This window comes from Tupaia chinensis, unplaced genomic scaffold (assembly GCF_000334495.1).
Source record: "Tupaia chinensis unplaced genomic scaffold, TupChi_1.0 Scaffold000054_1, whole genome shotgun sequence".
Classification (NCBI taxonomy): domain Eukaryota; kingdom Metazoa; phylum Chordata; class Mammalia; order Scandentia; family Tupaiidae; genus Tupaia; species Tupaia belangeri.
In genome coordinates this window covers 4689618-4696566 of record NW_006159512.1, presented here as the reverse complement: position 1 = coordinate 4696566, position 6949 = coordinate 4689618, and the positions used below count along the sequence as shown (strand labels likewise).

At 42.8% G+C, this 6949-nt stretch overlaps 1 pseudogene; it reads right to left on the bottom strand.

Annotated features, from left to right (window-relative positions):
• Positions 1–1355: 1355 nt before the first annotated feature.
• LOC102485224 (uncharacterized protein C11orf74-like) lies at positions 1356–2150 on the bottom strand (annotated as a pseudogene).
• Positions 2151–6949: the final 4799 nt, after the last annotated feature.

The following is a 6949-nucleotide window of genomic DNA, read 5'->3' as shown; positions in this document are numbered from 1 at the left end:
ACTCTGAGCTCATAGAAGGCAGAGAGAAAATTAGGTGACATCATTATCATAGTCCTTTTGTGTTTCTTATTAACTAAAACTCTCTGTGTAACCTCCGAACATGACCTGGTTTTTGGTTTTTTTTTTTGTATTTTTTGAGAGTTTTTTTGTTATAGGATGTATGTGTTCACTGGAGAGACAGAGACAGAGAGATAGGAAGCAAAAAATTTATCCCCCACGGGGAATGGCCACACTGCAATCCCCTCTCTTCCATTCATTTCCCAAGATTTTGGGCATGCACACACATGCGCTGGCATGAGTTTCAAGTCTCCAGGTCCAGGACTCAAACCATAGTTGGCCACACTCCGTCACATGAGAGTTCAGTGCCTTAACCACTAGGCAACCTGCTGTCCCCATCTTTTTTGGTTTTTGCTTTCTTTTTTTTTCTTTCCCCTTTCTTTTTCCTTTCTTTCTTTTCTTTTTTCTTTTTTTTTCCTATAGGGCACTTGCCAAAAAGAAAGAGAGAAAGGGAAGAAGAATCAAGAAGACACCCCTGAAAGGATGGCCACATCACTCTCTTTTTCATTCTCCTCCTGGGATTTTGGGCACGCAAGCACATGTACAGGGCATGTTCCAGCTGACGAGTTCGAGACTTGAGCTGCACAGTAGGCCATGTGGGATCGAGCCACCTCAACCACCACACTCCCAGCTTCCCTGAATAGTGTCTAGTTTTATATTTAGTTCTGTGTTAGAGTTGGCTGTGTGCGAGTGAGGTGCTGGATTCGATTGTCCTTGAATGTCAGAGTAAGCAGTTTTACTTCATTCTCTGTGTTCCGCCATTCTTGCCGACAGGTTCTGAATGCCTACTAGCTATTACTGACCTTGCTGGGTGAAAGAGAAATGAAAATGCACAAGGAAGAGAGTCTGGTTGGGGCCTCGCATTTTAGAGCGGGATTCCAGTACACGGCAGTAGGTGCTCTGGGAGAGAAGTGCAGTGCACAGCAGTGATTCTCCCTTCTGATAGAAAGAGAATGACCAGGAAGTGGAGAAACTGGGAGAGTGTGGAAGACACTCATGACACAGGAAGCAGCCCACGCAAGGGTGTGAGGGACGCACCTCGTGCCGCGTTCGGGGACTATGGACAAAGGCGTGCACAGTGTGGCTGTGGTGGTGCCAGATGTCAAGACTCAGGAGGAAACAGAAGAGGTGGAGGGGTCACCTGCTCTGGTGAGGAATTTGAGCTTCTCGGGTATTTTGTTTGTTTTTTGTTTTTGTTTTTGTTTTTGTTTTGAGGTAGTCATGGCAGGTTTCTCTTTTAGTCTAACAGTGCTTGGATAAGAACAAAGCAGAAGTAAACACAGAGATGCCTCTGTGATTTAGTCACAGGGTTGCTCTGAGTTTGTGTTGTTCTTTCTCCTTTGCTTGCAGAGCTCTTTGACCATTTCCATCTCTGCAGTAGGGAACTTGGGGGTTAGCGTCACACTGTCATAGTCAAAACTCCTCATCAAGTGAGAAGGGCTGAACTTCCTTGCCAAGAGTCTCTTCTTATGTGTCTGTTCCTTTTACAGTGGGCTTTGGCTTCACTTTAGGGCTGAGAGGCTGGGCCACCGGAAGAATACAAGAAGGAATGGAGGTGCTTCCTTCCTCCTCCACTTCTCCTGGGAACAGCAAATCCTTGCTCATGTGGGGCTTCCTCTCTTCATCCGAGTCCATGTCCAGGAAATTGTCTACCTTCACCTTTCCTGCCTGATTCAGATCACCTTGAAAGAAACTGCCAACTCTTTGGCCTTCATCCATTCTTCTTCTGAACTTTGTGAAGAAGTGCGAAGAAAGATGGTTTTATTTCTAAGACGGTAGTCATTTGGTTCATTTTGGTGAGTATGTTTAACAGAGGCAAATATACTTTCTGTAGAATGGGTTCCAAGTGGTCCCCTTCTGGTCACATTATCATCTTTAGAAAGATGACTAAAAGTGCTTAGAAATTCCTCATATGTTTGCTCATGACAATTAACAAACTTATCCAAGACTTCTTCAATGATTCGCTCTTCATCCATCATCTCCAGTCTTGGCATTTGGACAGACATTCCTATTCACGAGGCCACTTTATCTCCCACTCCCTAGCTCTCCGCCTTGGCTCCATCTAGTCACTTCGCACCTCTGGCGTCTTTATTCAGAGAGATCCTAGGAGCCTGCTCTCCTGGAGCGAAAACTTTCCACAGCTACCGTGTTTTGTTTGTTTTTCAGCAGGCTTAGAGAGTTTTCCTCACAGGTACACAGTATCTGCGTGTTCTTTGCCTGAGTGAACCTGCCTCAAATTCATCTGGGCCTTGGTCATTCAGGCAAGACATCCTAGAAGACTTTATATTTTGGTAAGATTGTAACTGCCAGCCACTAGCTTGATGAGCAGCCTGGGGACTGTGGGGATATTCTGGGAGGGTCTATCTTTCTGTAGGGAGACATAAGGAACTTGAATCAAGCATATCACTGAATATTACGTTTTATCGCCAAGGAGTAGACTCTAAACATTTTGTTACTTGGATTTGTTTTCAATATTATTTATGTATTTAAGCTATTTCATAATTAATTAAAAGCAAAGTGTCAATACAATTAAAGAGACAAACAATTCAATGTTAAAATAACCATTGGCACCTCCAAAGTTTTATAATGTTTTGATTTCAATCAGTGTATACGTGATTTGTGTTTAACTATATCAGGCACGCATGTCCCATCCTGTTTTCTTTTTAAATTAATTTATTTAAACTTTATCTCTATGGGGGAGAATTTTGGAAATTTTATTTTCCTAGAAAACTACTTATTTCAAGTAGGTTTTTGAATGTGGTAGCATGATGATGAGCATGATGATCTCTTTTGGAAAAAGAATTTTTATTGCCAGAGAGCATGTGCTTGCCAGGCAGAGAGACGGGGGAACAGAGAGAGAGAAAGCACTCCATAATGGGGCTTAGTCACATTGCAATCCCGTCTCCTCCATCTTTTCATTATGACAGAATTTTGTGCCAGATGATGATATTGGTGAGAGCATAAAAGATATAGCATCTACCTGCTAGGAATCTACAGTAAAGTGAGACACCTTCATTAGCAAGTAGTCACATAAGTGGGATAAACTGGCATCAAGAGAAGAATGAGGGCTATAAGAATAATGACATTTTGGTCCAGCCCATGGCCTGGTGGCCAAGGTACCTGGATCCAACATGGCTGACTGCACAGTTTGAGTCTCGGATGCAGCAGCTTGGGAAACACTCTGGGTGCATGCACGTATGAGCCCAAAATCCTGCAATGAGAGAGAGTTGGAAGAGAAAGGATTGTGGCATGACTATGCCCCATGAGGGTGCTTCCTTTTCCCTCTCTCTGTCTCTCTCTGTCAAGTACCCTCACCTTTGGCAAACTTTTTTTTAAAATTATATCTGTTGTTTATATACGTTATATTTGCAAAAATGTAAAAGAGAGAAATGGAGCATCTGTTTTGGTTTTGTTGGTAGTAGGGAATTCTTTAAGGAAATATTAGTAAAAATGAGATCAGTAGAACAAGATAGAGTCAAAAAAGGCCAAGCCAAAGGGTAGAATCGGAAAGGAAAGGAGTGCCTTAGGCACAGGGAAGTGGCATTGCAAAGGCCATGGTATGAGACAGATGGTGTTATATGCTAGAACTGAAAGAAAAGAGACAGCATGTGCAGTGAGTAAGAGAATGGAGAGATACGGCAGGATTTGGACGTGAGACCTGGGTTACTTCACACCACGTCGATTCATACATTTGTCCCTTGAAGATCACTATCTTACTCCTAGGGGAAGAGTCCCTTTAGCCTGTCTTCTCTGTGTCTCAACCTCACTCTCAAATATGCACCAAGATTGAGAATTGAGAATCCTAAGAAAGGATTAAAAATTACGTATGTGTCAGGAGCCCCCTGAACTTTGGGAGTATATTTCTGCGTTGACACATGAGACTCACTTGCCAAGGTCAACCAATGGATCTGCTGTACTTCCTGAAACACTCCCCTCCCTGGGCTCCCAGGACTTGTCCCTCTACTGGTTTTCCACCTACCCTAGTATTTTCTCCTCTTTCTCCTTTTAGGTTCATTCCCATCCTTGGGATTTGGAATGATGGAATCCTTCAAAGATGACCTCTCATTTTTGCCTAGTTAACTCTCATTTATCCTCCAAATTTCATGCTAAACATCATCCCCTCAGGGAAGTCTCTCCTGGCCTCCTTGACCAATCAAAAACCCCCTTTATTGGCATTTATAGTACCATGCTCCCCTTCCTTGTCATAGTCATGATTTTAGATTAATTGGTTAATTAATGAATTTCTTCTCCAGAAACTCAACTCAGTGAAGACTAGGTCTCTTCTCTCCTGAGGTTTATCATCAAGGCTGGCTTATGGGCATTAATGAAGTCACAAAGACCCCCACACTCAGAAGGGCCACATGTTTGATTTATTTCTCTGTCATGGCCTCCTTGAAATTCTTAATAATTTTTGAACAAGGGGGTCCCACAATTTTTTTTATCAGTCCCACAGATTAAGTAGCTGGTCCTGATATGGTTATATCCCAAACACCAACTAGCACAGTGTTTGGAATATAGTAGATCTTCAGTAAGTATTAATTGAATGAGTGAGTGATAGGTAAGTGAATGACCAAATTTAAGTGCCCAGAGCTGAGAATAATGGCTAGATCTGTCTGATGTCAAAGCAAATGCATTTTCTACCTCTTCTTATATCTCTAAGTACATTCAGACACAGACCTTGGTTTGACTAAATCTGCCCAGAGACCTTCCTTTCCTATTCATCGCTCCAAATTATTTTTTCCTGGGGCATCTCTGGGGTAGTATTGCAGTGGCAGCATTCTCTGGCATAAACATCCCTCTGAGTCATAGAGCAATGCCTTCGCCAGGGGCCCAAACAGCTGCAGCTGTCAGGCATCTGTGAGTTACTTTGAGATGGCCTAAAAAATATCTCTGATTGGTTAAATCTACTTTAGGTCCTGCCTCGAGATCTCGAGATTTATAGGATTGACATATCTACAGAAAGCTTTTATATATATATGAAAATACAGGCCCAGCTGCTGAAGGCAATGAGCCTTTTCAAACTCAGTTAAGATAATCCCTTGCTTTAAAATTAATTTGAATTTTATCTGAAGCTCTTTGAGCCTTCTCTACTCATAGTTAACTTAGAGGAGCGACATGAAAGGATTAGACTTGGAATCAGGAACCTGAGACAGGAATGGAGAATTGATTCAGATTAGGCCAAGGGAATTCGTGAATTGGTTTGCCTTCCTAAAGCCCAGGAGTCTGTCTGGATGGTTAAATGTGCAGCAGATAGATTTGCAAAATCCTACCTTGAAGCAACCATCAAAGAGAAAAAGCTGGGACCGCCTTTGGTGTCCTGCCCACTGGGCAAAAATTTAGCTCTTGCAGCATTCCAGACATGAGCTCTGTGCCCATAAACCATCTTCGAATGGCATGCTGGGAAGAGATTCAGACTCACAGAGAATTAACTGGTGTGTTTTCAGTCATGCACAAGTCACACCCAAAGTGAGGGGCAGTGGGCAGGGGTTGCTATGCAAATGGATCAGCCCTAGGAATGGCATGGCCTAATGTTCTTTAAATAAATAAAAATGTCTCTCACGAGATTGTGCTTTGCCACATCAACGGTCCCTTGCCCTATTGTGACCACACCACCCTTGCTCTCGGTTATCCTCTTGGTATTATGGATAACAAATCCTGTCTACTTTGGGCTCCTTATAAGAGTAATTTTTTGGACCTATAGGTATAAATGGCAAATGGTTAGAACCTTAAGGAACCAGTGTCTATTTGGTGACACTGTGTGCTCTAGAAAAGTCTCAAGGGAGAGTGTAAGGTCCCATGAGTCTCTGTTGGGTACAGAAAGGACACTGTGATGTATTCACCCATCTTGGAAAGATGAAAAACTCTCAAATACCAATTCACTCTGACACCATCCCAAGAGAGCATTTGGCCAGAAATGTCTGTCTTCTACCAACCACTCATCTCTCATGTAATAATAAGAGCAGTGATAGAGGCCAGCAGGTGGTGTGGTAGCTAAGGTGCTGGATTCCCACATAGCCAACCTCAGTTAGAGTTCCAGATTCGGCAGCTTAAAAATTATGCTGAGTACATGTGCATGTGTGCACAAAATCCTAAGAGGAGAATGGAGGAGAAGGGATTGTGGTGTAGCTATCCTCACTGAGAGGTTATTTCTCACTTCCCCTCTCTCTCTCTGTATCTCTTCAGTGAGTGCACATACCCTATGGCAAAAACAAAACAAAGCAAAAAAATTAGAGTAGTAATGCTATTAATAAAGTAATCACTAACATTTCTGAATGATTATTATATACAGAAACTATTTGAAACGCTTTACTTGCATCAGCTGATATACTCTACGAAAACTGAGATAGGTATTATTACTCTTCTTTGACAAATAAGGAATCGGAGGCATAGTAACACAGGGTCTTTCTGTAAGAAGGAATTCATAGTAACTATTCTAGTGATGTGTTAAGGCCTCCACATTGTAGGATTTTTCAAAGGCAACTTAAAAATCATTTTAAATTAACTGAAAATGCTGAGAGCTTTAAGGATAAAAGTTGAGGGACCGACAGGTGGCATGGTGATTAAGAGCGCTGGACTCCCACATGGCCAACCACAGTTTGAGTTCTGGACCTGGAGGCTTGTTTTCTCACTACCCACCCCCACCTGTCCCTCTCTGATCAAACTTAAAAATAAATAAATAAGGGAACCAGCAGTTAGCGTAATGGCTATGTCGCTGGACTCCCACGTAGTTGATCGCGGTTCGCGTCCCGGACCCAGTGGCTTAAAACTCACGCCGGGCGCATGTGCGTGCGTGCCCAAGATCCTGAGAGGAGAATGGAGGAGAAGGGATTACGGTGTGACCATCCCCCCTGGGGGGTGATTTCTCGCTTTTCTGTCTCTATGTCTCTCTCTG